Here is a 14,013-nt window from a genome sequence, read left to right as displayed (position 1 = left end):
AAGGGAAGTCTACCTTAACTTCTAATAGCATAAGCATTAATTAAAACAAACACAACCTTCAACATCAATGTATCTTCTCCTTCCCTCCAAGAACCAATCAGCTTCTCATCCATCATCTGCATTCACACCACCACCTGAATTTCTCATCCCACAGAACTTGGACAGTTACTGTAATCTTGAACAGCCCTTGTTCCCTGCACACAATGAATAGGAGACTTCAGCTGCTCATCAGATTTTCATGTCTCTTGCAAAGTCTTCTCCTCTCAGGTCTTGCAATCAGCAACTAGTACATAAAACAATACTCCTTTTCTCTAGCTAACAAAGCCTTGAAATGCAGATGCAAAAAAGCACACACTACACAGGCATACACATTCCAGAACTAAGGCCTTTAGTCAGTTAAAGTTAGCCTGATTCTAACTTAATGTGCATTTAATGTGCATTTCAAATACATGATTATAGATGAACTCATTAACTTTCAGCATAAACATAAAATGCGAGAAGAGTAAATGTAAAACATATATAATGAATACATGTAAGCATTTTATATGAGCATTAGTATGCAGGTTTATAAAGTTTGAATCTTTCAGGGGTTACTTTTCATTAATTCATTTACGTACTTGCACACTAAATATAATATCAAATCTAAAGCGCACATTGTGCAATGATGACGTGTAAAGGATTGAGGGGGTCATTCTGACTTTGGCGGGCGGCGGAGGCCGCCCGCCAAAGTCCCGCCGGCAGAATACCGCTGCGCGGTCAAAAGACCGCCGCGGTAATTCTGAGTTTCCCGCTGGGCTGGCGGGCGACCGCCAGAAGGCCGCCCGCCAGCCCAGCAGGAAACCCCCTTCCATGAGGATGCCGGCTCCGAATGGAGCCGGCGGAGTGGAAGGGGTGCGACGGGTGCAGTTGCACCCGTCGCGATTTTCAGTGTCTGCGTGGCAGACACTGAAAATCTTGGTGGGGCCCTGTTAGGGGGCCCCTGGGGGCCCACGACACCCGTTACCGCCAACCAGGTTCTGGCGGTCAAAACCGCCAGAACAAGGCTGGCGGTAAGGGGGTCGGAATGCAGCGCCGCCATGGAGGATTCCCTTGGGCAGCGGGAAACCGGCGGTACACCACCGGTTTCCCGTATCTGACCGCGGCTGTACCGCCGCGGTCAGAATGCCATGGGAGCACCGCCAGCCTGTTGGCGGTGCTCCCGCGGTCGTTGGCCCTGGCGGTCCATGACCGCCAGGGTCAGAATGACCCCCTGAGTCTAAAATGTGCTACTCCACTTGGCAGTCAGAAACCCCTGCAAGAGCTTCAAAAGAACGCACTCATGATTGGTATGACACGGAATTTGAAATTCTGAAACAGTAACTTGAGGAGAAAGTGAAAACTCAGCCCTTGAGAAAAGACAATCCGATTGCTGGACAGACTGCATAAGCCTGCCTAAAAGAAGGAAAGAGTAACTACATTAAAGAGTATAGACAGAGTTTACAGAGGGAGCAATTATTAAAGACAGCAGAAGTCATTGTTTATGATTGCAATAGTACTGCAAATTATCATGATAACTATGATGCAAATATACCTGCAGGCAGATGAGTTGAATATTGTGAAGACCTCTTCTACGGTAACATTACAATGAGGCAGTCCTTGCAGGAAGAGTGGTCAGTTGTTACCAGTCACGAAGACAGCCAGTTATGCTTGGATGATTTTTATACCAGCCTTACCACTAAAGAACAATTAACAAATTGTCCAGTACTAAGCTCCCACGCTTCAGTTTAATTTCGTCCCAACATTTCTGTCAACTATCAGAATGACAGTTTTCAAAGAATCTACCACATCCCAATAACTACCAACTTCAGAGCACACACATATACTTTTACAAGAACGGGGACACGTGCAATCCAAACTACCGTTCAACCTGTCTCCTTCATGTCAATTATAAACTCACCGGATGCATCCTATTTCATTTTCAAAAATGGATACAAGATGGAATGATACTCACACCTGTACAGGGTGGATTTAGAAAGGGTCTGTCTACTGCACACTGAATTCTGATACCGCTTCATATGGTGAAATACGTCAGTACGAAAAAGGAATGCCTTCATTAACTATGGCAGAGCATTTGAAACGGGCAACTGGAAAAACCTTGTGGCAAAAAACAGGAAAGACGGAAAATAGATCAGTTATGAAGCAAATTACACAACACAAATTAGATTCAGACTGAGCACTGCACTCTTAACTGAAATGTACCATACATGTACAGCCGTCATGCCTTCTGTCACCGGCACAATGCAATCTATAGGCCAACCATATTCACCAGGCCACATGTAATGCAATGGAGAATGTACCAAAGGATCAACAAAGAACAAATTATGATGCTGTTGTATTCGAGCGACTCCATGCTTCTACTATAGCCTTAGAACCCGCCGTAGCGGGCTCTACCGGCTATTAAAGGCCCGCTCCCCGCGTTAAATACCCGAGCCGAAGGCGAGGGCATTTAACAAGGGAGAGGGACTTTAATAGCCGGTAGAACCCGCTACGGCGGGTTCTAAGGCTATTAGAACATTCTGCCACTCTGGGCAGAATGTTCTATTAAAAAATCAAATGTTCACGGAGCCTGAGGGGATTAAAATCCCCTCGGGCTCCGTGAGGCTTTGTTCACAGCTGGTGCTGTGAACAAAGCGAACATTGGAATGTTGGCGCTGCGGGCTTTTACTGGCCAGTAAAAGCCCGCAGCACTCCATTGTTTTCAATGGAGCTAGCAACATTCCAATGTTCTAATCAGAATTCAAAGACAATGCGATCCTTAATGACAGCAGTAGAAAACTACTTTGCAGAAAACCAATTGATCATGAATGAAAGTAAGTAAAAAGTGAGGGTTATAAATATATGCATGCATGCGTATGGTAGTCCCAGAGTGCAAACCTAGATAAAAGGCAGCACAACACTGTCCATGTTCAAAGTCAAGCATTATGTCAATGTGTGATAGGATAGGAAGCTATAGTTAGGACCTAATTTCTATATAAAAAAGTTTTTTTTTTACTTGCCTATATCTCTGGCGCACAAAACTTTCCCAAAACATTTGCTGGTCACGTCAGCTGCTGTCTGGAAAGTTGTGGGGTGATCCGTCCGGGGGGGAGAAAAAAAGAGGGTGGCCCAAAACACATTTTCCCCATTCATTTTCCTATGGGGAGTTTGAACAGCGATAGCACAACTACTACTGGATGGAATTACACTGAATTTGGTAGAAAAGTAGGTCCTGGTCCAGAAAGAAACCTTTTTTTGTTTTGGTGTTATTCCGTTCAGGAGTTTTAGAGAAATTAAAGAAAATGCAAATGTGTATATATATGGATGCAAATGATTCACAACCCCTCCCGATCTCGTTCTGAGGTCTGATTGGCTGATAACACTTTAACAACAGAGGCCATTGAAGTGTTGTCAGCCATCACTGGACTCGGCTGTAGCCAAGTCCCAGAAACAAAATTCCAAAAAATACATGTGGGTCCAGGGTACAAACACCCTGACCACTTAGCTCGGGTGCTGGGGTCCCTTTATTTTTACTGTGAATTCGGGACAGGGTCGCAAATCTGCAGTAAAAGTAAAAAAAAAAAAAAATTTTTTTAAAAGTGCAGGCTCTTGCGCTTGTTTTTAACTAAACCCCTGGGTGGGCCAGGCACAGGGGGGACTTTTTTCTTTTTAATTGGGGGGGGCCTCCTGGCCTTCCTACCACACCCCAGGGATCACCACACCCGGGGCAAATATGCTTTTAATAAGTGGGGGAGGCCAGATGGCCCCAGGCACCACCATCTCTCTGTGGATTTATGAATTATGAGCGGGGCTGAGTGCCCCCTCCAGCACCTGAGGGACCATCAACCCCCCAGGGCAAAAATGTTTTTTTATATATAGGGAGGCCTAATGGCCTCCCACACAGCCCCGGAACGCCACCTACCCGGGGCTACAATTAATTATGAGTGGGGGCCGCACAACTCCCCCCCCCCCCATCCCCGGGGCACATACTCAGTACTGTAAAGGGGGTCCATTCTGGACCCCCATTAGCTCTGGGGACCACCACTTCACCGGGGCTATGCTTACGTTAGGTGGGAGCCACCAGGCCCCCCCAATGGAGCCGCTTAAGGCCCTGGGGACCGCAACCCCCCAGGGCCAGTTCCTGTTATGTCCTGGGGTGCCCACCCCTAGAACATAGCTGTTTGTGTGGCTTGGCTGCAGCTCTGCAGCTGCAGCCAAGCCACAGCAAACATTTCAGTTTTTGACAGCTGGACCTGTAAAGCAGGCCTGCTGTTAAAAACCAAAGCGTTCATCTTTGGGCTAAAAAAAAACAGGGATGAAAAATAATAAAAAAAACAAAAGCTCAGCATGATGGTCAAGAACTTTTGCGATGAGGGTTCTAGTCCAGCTCGACTCATTTCCCTCTTTTTTTTAATTACAAATAAAATAAAAGGTGATTAAATAAAAAATACATTTTAATTTTTAAATTAAACAAAAATGTCATTCTAAGTATATCATTCATCAAAGACTAAAAGAGTCTCTATCTCTCTCCCTCTCACTCTTTCTCTCTCTCTCTTTTTAAATGTCTTTCTCCTACTCATACACCCACTGAGACACTTATGCACCCACTCACAAACCCACTAAGACACTCAGGCACCCACTCACAGACCCACTGAGATCGTCTTGTACCCACTCACATCCCCAGTCAGACCCTCACGCATCCACTCACAGACCCACTCAGACTCTCACACACCCACTCACAGTCCCAGACAGACACTGTCACAGCAACTCTCATCTACAGCATGCACAGCATGGGGTTGGGTGGTTAGGGGAGTTGGCCGTGGGGACTGGATGCAGGCCAGCCTTTGCGGGTAACTCCTACTGCCCACAGACGAAGGTCCTGAAGGTGCAGGTTTGGGTGCTTATAGGAGGTTGGCATCAGGGCCTGGCTCTGGTGGTTGGATTAAGGTATATTAAAGAAAATTACTATACGTTAAAAAACCCTATAGAAATTCACTGAAAAAAACAAAGGTTACTAGGACATTATAGTTAGGAAATAGAATTTAAAAAACATAGAAATTCACTTAAAAAACAAAGGTTACAGGGACGTCATAGTTAGATTCACATTTTAATCATACAAAACCATAGAAATACACCATTTATAGTTATAGTTACCTCTAGTTACTATAACTCGTGCCCTAAGGTAACTCTAACTTGCGCCCTCGCCATGCACTGCTAATTACCCCACAAGTTACGGTACTCATGACATTTTTGATAATATCATTGAAAATATCAATGTAATATTTGCAGTAACATTTTTGAAGAAAAAGCTGTGCATGGCGAGGGCGCAAGTTATAGTCACCATAGGACACAAATTACAGTTACTCGAGGTAACTATAACTGGTGAATTTCTTTGGTTTCGTACATTTAAAATGTGAGCCTAACTATAAAGTAACGTTCCTGTAACCTTTGGGTTTTTAAGAGAAAATATATATAAATATCAGGGTGTAGAGTGGGAGTGGTTATGGGTTTTGGAGTGACAAGCACATTTTTAGGGGTTAGGGTGGGTATGGATTTTTGGGTGGCACAGGAATTTTGAGGGTTTAGGGTGGGTATGGGTTTTTGGGTGGCAATCCTCTAAGGATACAGGTGAAAAAGGAGAGATATATTGTCACAACCTGAATAAAAGGAGATCTTTCAGTTACGCTCAAAGCATTACTGTTAGAAATGGGGTCTCTAGTTGGCAGAGGTATACACCTTTGTCTAAATAGGGACCACAATCCTAGTCAGGGTAAGTCACACACAATCCAAATTATCCTGTGCCCACCCTCTGGTAGCTTGGCACTGAGCAGTCAGGCTTAACTTAGATGGCAATGTGTAAAGTATTTGTGAAATAAATCATACAGTAACACAGTGAAAACACCACAAGAATACACCACACAGGTTTAGAAAAAAATAGGATATTTATCTGGTTAAATTAAGGTCAAAACAATAAAGATTCAATAAGCACAATTTGAGATATCACTTTTGCAAGGTCAAAAGGAGTCTTACATCTTAGAAACCAACAGTTGTCTCTTGGTTTCACAAAGTACCTGGTTTACGTAAAAAATAACACGCATGGAGATCGCAGAGGAGATGCGTGGAAAAACTATGGTGTGCATCGGATTTTTCGGTGTGGCACAGATGATGCGTCATTTCTTTCCACTCTACAGGTGGCTTTTCAGCGCACAGTCTTGATTCCTCACTGCGATGCGGGGATCTTTTTGATGCTTAGGGATGATGCGGGGAAATCCTGGACATGCGGGAAAAAGCAACAGATGTTGTGTTGATCCGGTAGATGATGAGTCAAATTTTCTGTCGCACTGCAGGCGCTGCGTCGATTCTTCACTTGGGAAGTCAGGCTGCATCGTTCCAGTTTGGCTGTGCGTCGATCCGGTAGGGTTGTGCCTCAAATTTCTAATTGCAAGGCAGGCGCTGTGTGGAATCTTCACTCGGGAAGTCAGACTGCATTGTTCCGGTTCGGCTGTGCCGCGATTTTATCGTCGCAAGGCAGGCTGTGCCTCATTTCTGGCAGGCTTTGTGTCTCTTTTTGGCACACAAGGAGTTTCCTGAAGAGGTGAAGTCTTTTCGTCCCTGAGACTTAAGAAAACAGGAGGCAAGCTCAATCCAAGCCCTTGGAGACCACTTCTCCACAAATTCAGAGAGCTGCAGGGCAACAGCAGGGCAGCAGTCCTTCTCAGCAAAGCAGTCCAGATGAGTCCTTTGGGCAGCCAGGCAGTTCCTCTTGACAGATTGCAGGTTCAGGTCCCGAAGTGTCTGATTGGGTGGGGTCAAGGACCCAGTTTATATATCCAAAAATGCCTTTGAACTGGGGGAAAGCTCAAAGAGTGGTTTTGAAGTGCACAAGTTCCCCTTTCAGTAAAAGGTCTATCTGAGATGTGTCAGGCCCTCCACCCTTCCAGCCCTTCCAGCCCAGGAAGACCCATTCAGTATGCAGGTGAGTGCAGGTGTGACTGAGTATCCCGTGTTTGTGGTTGTCTGGGTAAAATGCACAAGGAAGCTGTCAACCAGCCCAGCCGAGATGTTGATTGGAGACAGGCTGTATGGCACAGATGGATTTTAAGTGCAGAGAAATGCTCACTTTTTAAAAGTGGAATTTCTAAAATAGTAATATAAAATCCAACCTCTCCAATAAGCAGGATATTCTATTACCATTCTGGCCATACTAAATATGACATTGTTACCCCTTTCTGGCAAGAATCTAACACTCAAACAGTATATGAGGGTAGCCCTAATGCTATCCTATGAAAGAAGCAGGCTTCACAGTAGTGGAAAACAAATTTAGGAGTTTTCCCCTACCAGGACACATAAAACACACATATACATGTCCTGCCTTTTACCAATATAGCACACTGCCCTATGGGTACCTAGGGCCTAACTTAGGGGTGACTTATATCTAGAAAAAGCGGGGGTTTAAGGCTTGGCAAGTACTTTTAAATGCCAAGTTGAAGTGGCAGTGAAACAGCACACTCAAGCCCTGCAATGGCAGACCGGGGACATGGTTAAGGGGCTGCTAATGTGGGTGGCACAACCAGTGCTGCAGGCCCACTAGTAGCATTTCATTTACAGGCCCTAAGCACATGTATTGCATTTTACCAGGGACTTATAAGTAAATTAAATATGCCAAATGGGTATGAGACAATGCTACCATGTTTAAGGGAGAGAGCATATGCACTTTAGCACTGTTTAGCAGTGGTAAGGTGCGCAGAGTCTAAAACCAGCAAAAACAGTGTCAGAAAAATGAAGGAAGGCAAGCAAAAGTTGGGGGGATGACCACTCTAGGGATGCCTAGTCTAACATGTGTCCCCCCAGCTGGAAGTGGGGAGAGCTACCCAACCTCTTGGGAGCTCTCATCGCTAAGGCGCAAGTATCTGGAGAGACCATCAGCATTGCTGTGGTCAGTCCTCGGGCGATGCACTACCGTAACATCCATCCCCTGTAGGGAAATGGAACACCCAAAGAGTTTAGGAGTTTTACTCTTCATCTGCATGAGCCATCTGAGGGGCCTGTGGTCTGTTAGAGCCCAGAAGTGAGTCCCAAACCGGTAGGGTCTCAGTTTCTTCAGTGCATAGTCCATAGCAAATGCTTCTCTTTCTATGGCACTCCACCTCTGTTCCTGTGGTAATAGGCTTCTGCCAATAAAGACTACCGGTTGGTCTAGACCCTCCTCATTCAGCTGTGCTAGAACCGCCCCTATGCCATGCTCTGAAGCATCTGTCTGCATGATGAACTCCTTAGAGTAGTCCGAGGGGCCCTGAACACGGGTGCCGTGCACATGGCTTCCTTTAGAGAGTCAAAGGCTTTCTGACAAGCCTATGTCCAATTCACCAACCTAGGTTGCTTTTTGGATGTTAGTTCTATGAAGTGGGTCACTGTGGAGTCATATCCCTTGACAAACCTACGGTAGTATCCAGTGAGGCCTAAAAAGGCCGTGATTTTCTCAATCTTGGCCTGGAGGGGCTGCACCTTTCCACCACCGGCTACGTGTCCCAAGTACACCATGGAACCCTGCCCAGTCTGGCACTTACATGTCTTGATTATCAGGCCTGCCTGTTGCAGGGCCTGGAGCACCTCTTGGAGGTGGAGCAGGTGTTCCTCTCAGCTGGAACTGTAGACAGCAATGTCGTCTAGGTAGGCAGTGCAGAACACATCCTTGCCAGCTAAAACCCCGTTAACCAACCATTGGAAGGTAGCGGAGGAGGGGGGATTCTTCAGTCCAAAGGGCATCACTCTGAACTGGTAATGTCCTTCAGGAGTAGAAAAAGTGGATCTTTCTTTAGCCCTCTCAGTCAAGGCGATCTTCCAATACCCTGATGTGAAATCAAAAGTACTGAGGAATTTGGCAGCACCTAGCCTGTCTAAGAGCTCATCAACTCAGGGGATGGAGTGAGCATCTGTCTGTGTGACAGAGTTGAGACCCCAATAGTCCACACAGAACCTAAGTTCTGGCTTAGCCCTGGGTGTGGCAGCCTTGGGAATCCGCACCACAGGACTGGACCAGGGACTGCTGGACTTCTCAATCACCCCAAGATCCTTCACCCTGTCTTACAACCTGTAAATGTTATTCTTTAGAGGGGGACTGTCTCAATATCATGTACACATGAGTGTGTGAGTCCAGGGGTGAGGGAAAACAGGGAGGAGTACTGCTCCAGTAACTGGTAGCAGTCCCCTCGCTGGTCCAGGGTCAGGGAGTCAGAGAGACTGACACCCTGCACTGACCCATCACCCTCTTTGGCAGAGGTCAGGGAGAGGTTCACTTTCCTCCTCCACACCTCAATCTGTCACTAGAAGCATGTTGACCTCAGACCTCTCAAAAGGAGACTACAGTCAGTTTGCATGGAGCACCCTTAGGTGGCTCCTAGGGGACTGGAGGTCCACTAAGTAATTAGCCTCCACTTTTCACTCTTTGATCTCAAATTTGCCAGTCCAGCTGTCCTGGAGAGCTATAGGCTCTAGTGTCTCCATCACCCAAACTTTGTCTCCAGGCTGAAACTCCACCAGGGTGGCCTTCTGGTCGTACCAGCGTTTCATCACCTCTTGACTGGCCTCAAGGTTGCTCTTGGCCTTTTTCCAGAAGTGTACTATCTGGTTGCGGAGGGCCAACATGAAGCTGACCACATCCTGAGGGGGTGCTTTGGGAGCTCTCTACCATGCCTCTTTCATAATGTTTAAGGGTCCCCTGGAAGTGTACCCATAGAGAAGTTCAAAGGGACTGAACCCCACCCCCTTTTGGGACACTTCCCTGTTAGCAAAGAGAAGGCATAGCAAGAGGACCTCTCACTTGCGCCTCATGGCCTTAGGGATGCCTGTGATCATGCCTTTCAAGGTCTTGTTGAATATCTCCACAAGACCATTGGATTGAGGATGATAGGGTATGGTGAACTTGTAGGTCACCCAACACGCATCCCATATGGACTTCATGTATGCAGACATGAAGTTTGTGCCTCTGCCAGACACAATCTCCTTTGGGAATCCCACACAGGTAAATATTCCCATCAGAGTTTTGGTCACCACCGGTCCAGTCACCATCCTCAGAGGGATTGCCTCAGGGTAGCTGGTGGCATGATCCACCAAAACCAGAATAAACCTGTTACCTTAGGCAGTTTTGGGGTCCAGCAGACCAATGACGTTGATGTCCACCCTTTCAAAGTGGTGCCAGCGACGGACAGTGGAATCAGGGGGGCCTTGACCCTTTTCCCTGTCTTCCCACTGGCCGGGCAGGACCTACAGAATGCATCTGAGGCCATCCGCACTCAGTGCCAATAGAAGTGGGTGACAAGCCTGGCAAGGTTCTTGTCTTGCCCTAAATGTCCTGCCAGGGAATGTCGTGAGCCAGGCCCAGTGGGAAGGCTCGGTCACACTGGGGGACCACCAGCATACGTGCTGCCCCAGCCTCCAGTACCTTAGGCTCACTGTAAAGGAGATAATCCTCCCAATATATAAGGTGATCACCAGAGGCTTCACCTGCTGCTTGACCTGAGGCCTGTTTCCTCAAACCCTCAAAAGTGGGGCACTCTTCCTGCACCTTGCAGAATTTCTCCCTGGTGAGCTCACCCTCAACTTGCGAGCCAGCAATCTGAGGCAGGTCACCTAGGACAGCAGTGTCTTCCCCGGTTCGCACAGGGGCCTCCTCCTCAGAGACCCTTCAATCACCCTGCGAACTTCTGGGACCAGTTTCCTGCAGCCCTTGCCCCTCTTCTTGGCAGCTGTCTGGGCCATTCTTCAAGGCTCCAGACGCCCTTGACTCCCCTCCTGGGCAGCCATGGACCTTGTGGTCATGCAGACCCACTCAGGCAATCTCAACATTTCCAAGTGATACCTTAGCTCTACCTCCTTCAAGGTAGTGTGCTCAAGGTCATTGCCTAACAGACAATCTACAGGCATGGTAGGACTCACAGCTACTTTCAGAGTACAGAGATCCCCCACTCAAAGGGAACCAGAGCTACCAGTAGGTGGCTCTTGCGATTGTCAGCGACCATGGCTTGGTGGAATGTGTCTGGTAGGACCTGCTCTGCTAACACCACCTGACCCCTGACTGTAGTCATGCTGGCTTCCGTGTCACACAGAGCTTCCACCTGTTGCCCATTAATGGTGACCCACTGCCTATACCTGGAAATATTTGCAATCATGTGGGCTTTTGGCACCATCATTGCATCCTCCAGGAACACAAGGGTTATCTCTATCAGTTCCCCAGAGCTGACTGGGACTACCTCCTCCCCGAGCGCTACACCAGCCAACCCAGGCTGGGTTGTGCCAACTTGGGACATTCAGAGTTGCCCCTAGAGCGACCATACTTGGAGCACCAGCACAAAGGGGTACAAACCTCTCTGTCTTGTGGTCCATAAACCCTTTCTTTTTAGAATCAGATTGGGAATGGTTACCACTATTCCCTTGGGAATTATTTTGAGGGCCTTTTGAGAACTCCCTCCTCTTTCTTCTGGTGGGAACCCTGACCACCTTTGTGGGTGTCCCCCCTTTTTTGGACACTCTTGTGCTAGCCCAGAGATCCGCCTCCTCAGCAACCTTTCTGGGATCAGTCATCTTACTGCCAATCAAGTGCTGACACAACTCTGTAAAGCAAATACTGAGCATATGCTCTATCAGGATCACATTATATAAGCCCACATAATCATTCACTTTACTGCCCACACCCATCCACTCAGTGCCTTGCTAGAAGAATCATAAAAGTCTTCCCAGGTTTGGTGGGAAAGTTTGGTACTGTCCCTGAATTTCTGGCAATACTTCTCACGGGTCAGTCCAAACTTGGCAATTAAAATGGTTTTCATGAGCGGGTATGTGTTACAGTCCTGTGGTCCTAATGTGAGGAACGTGTCCTTCCCAATTACTGGTACATGTTTCCACAAACCCATCCCCCATTACTCTTCAGGAACCCCATGAGCACTTAGTGCAACTTCATAGGCATCAGATCACTTGTCAATGTCATCTCCCACCACATAACTTGGCACCACATCTCTGGGTATACAAACCTTTTTGTCCCCAGTAGATCCTGTATGTAGGATGCCAACATCACTGCTGGACTCAGACTGCCTGCTTAGACTTGAGGTCCAGCTCTTTTAGACTCAGTTCATGAGCCAGAAGTAGTTTCTTTTCAGCCAAGTTCCTCTCAGCTGCCTTTTCCTCTGCCTCCCTCTCTGCTCTTTTTCCTCCATTTTTAATCTGGCCAATTGCAGTTGAAACTCTTTTTCCTCCCTCCTTTCCTCTGTGGTCAGGCCAGGACTTGAGACACAGCACCCTGGGTTAGCAGGGGGCACAAATCCAGGGATGTCACCTCCCACTGCTTGTGGCAGATCCTCTGGGGAGCCATTCTCTGACCCCTCCACCTCAGCATCCTCTTGTGAATGGGCTTCTGCCCAGGCCCTCAGCTGTTGTAGCACAGCCGGGTGGAGAAATCTAAATGTGCATGTAGGTTTGGCCGGGCTTGACCAGCCGGCAAAACTGGCATGCGCATTTACTGTGCGCACAACTCCGCCTCCCCCCTGGTGCCATTATGGCCTTGCCCTGCCCTAGTGTCAGTGGGCTCTAGCGCCCTATGAAAAATAAAATGATGATAATTTTTTTTAATCATTTTCTTTTTCACTTTTCCCTCTGCTGGCTCACAGCAAGGGAGGGGGCGACACTCCTCTGCCTTAACAGAGGAGCCACTGCTGTAAACCATTAGGTAATATCACACAAAACGTTCTGGCCACTGTATGAATTGAGTCAGCAATTCTCTTACCAAGTAAAAAGCCATCACCAAATTCACCCTGAGACAGTCCGTTATGTATTCCACTGTGGGGAAACATGAAAGAGTCATGTGTGCTGCCCGGGAATCTGGCCACAAGGTCTGGTATTACATGTGCAGCATCACACACTACCTGTACATTAAATGAGTGTAATCTTTCCTATTTCTATAGATAATTTTTTTTGCTGCGGGTGGACTTTTAGCAATATATGTACCATCACATAGTCAGTTACATTGGAGAACTGTACTACCTGGTAAAACATTGATTTAAACTGCTGAAAATATTGAGGGGGGAAAGATATGTATTGTTAACTTTGCTAACCATGATTTCCAGAAACCTGTGAAAGAACCAGTAAAATGCACTTTGTGCCCCCACCCCCCACCTCCCCCCCGATGCTATGACTCCCTGGTAACTGCCAGAAGCTAAAAGGACTAGACAATGCAATACCTGCACATGTGGTGGTATTTCCTTGCTTCTGAGTGTTGGGATCTGTAGCTGAGGTTGTAACTTGGCAATTAATTGCAGAATTACCTCACTACTGAGTCTGTACTTCTCATATATCTCCTCCTCACCCTAAATATCCTCTCCTGTCTCCTCCTCTGCCTGGCAGCCAAAATCATCATACTCCTTGCCAAGGCCTACAGAACCGCCATTCTGAAACAGCCAGATGTATGTTGGGTGCCTTTTATAGTTTGCACCTGGTTACCACCCCAATACAGATTGATGGTATTTGCATTTCTTAAATGGCCATTTTGCGACTATTCTCAATTAGGAAACGCTTTGTACATAGTGTTAGCAATTCGCTATTTGGAAATCCCTATTGCGATTTCCTATTTAGGGACTTCCAAAGTGCAATTTCCATATGAGGAAAATCGTACATACCAAAATGGCATTTTTCATTTCCTAACAGCTCAAAATTGTGTTTCTCATCGTTAGGAAATGCAAAATGCCTTCCTACATATGGGCCTAAACTCGTTCCTACCTAAAATACTATCTCCTGAAGAGAGATGAAGCATCCATGGATGCCTAGGGTAGAATTGAAATTTCCTTTTATAAATGGCCACAAACCTTACAACTTGTCCGGGTAGGAAATCTTGCAACTTTTAAAGTTCCCATGATATTCAATGACAGGTTGCGCAGCCATAGTGTAAATAAAGCCAAAGGGGCCTAAGGTGTGAAGGCAGGCATGGCCAAGGATGGACTTGCCATTTTCCCA

At 46.9% G+C, this 14,013-nt stretch overlaps 1 protein-coding gene across 1 annotated transcript in view; it reads left to right on the top strand.

Annotated features, from left to right (window-relative positions):
- CRB1 (crumbs cell polarity complex component 1) overlaps window positions 1-14,013 on the top strand; it is an 829,565-nt gene that overhangs the window by 402,414 nt on the left and 413,138 nt on the right. The gene's annotated exons all lie outside the window — the stretch shown is intronic.

The sequence above is a fragment of the Pleurodeles waltl genome, chromosome 4_2 (genome assembly GCF_031143425.1).
Source record: "Pleurodeles waltl isolate 20211129_DDA chromosome 4_2, aPleWal1.hap1.20221129, whole genome shotgun sequence".
Taxonomy (NCBI): Eukaryota; Metazoa; Chordata; class Amphibia; order Caudata; family Salamandridae; genus Pleurodeles; species Pleurodeles waltl.
This window is presented reverse-complemented; position numbering and strand designations above follow the sequence as displayed.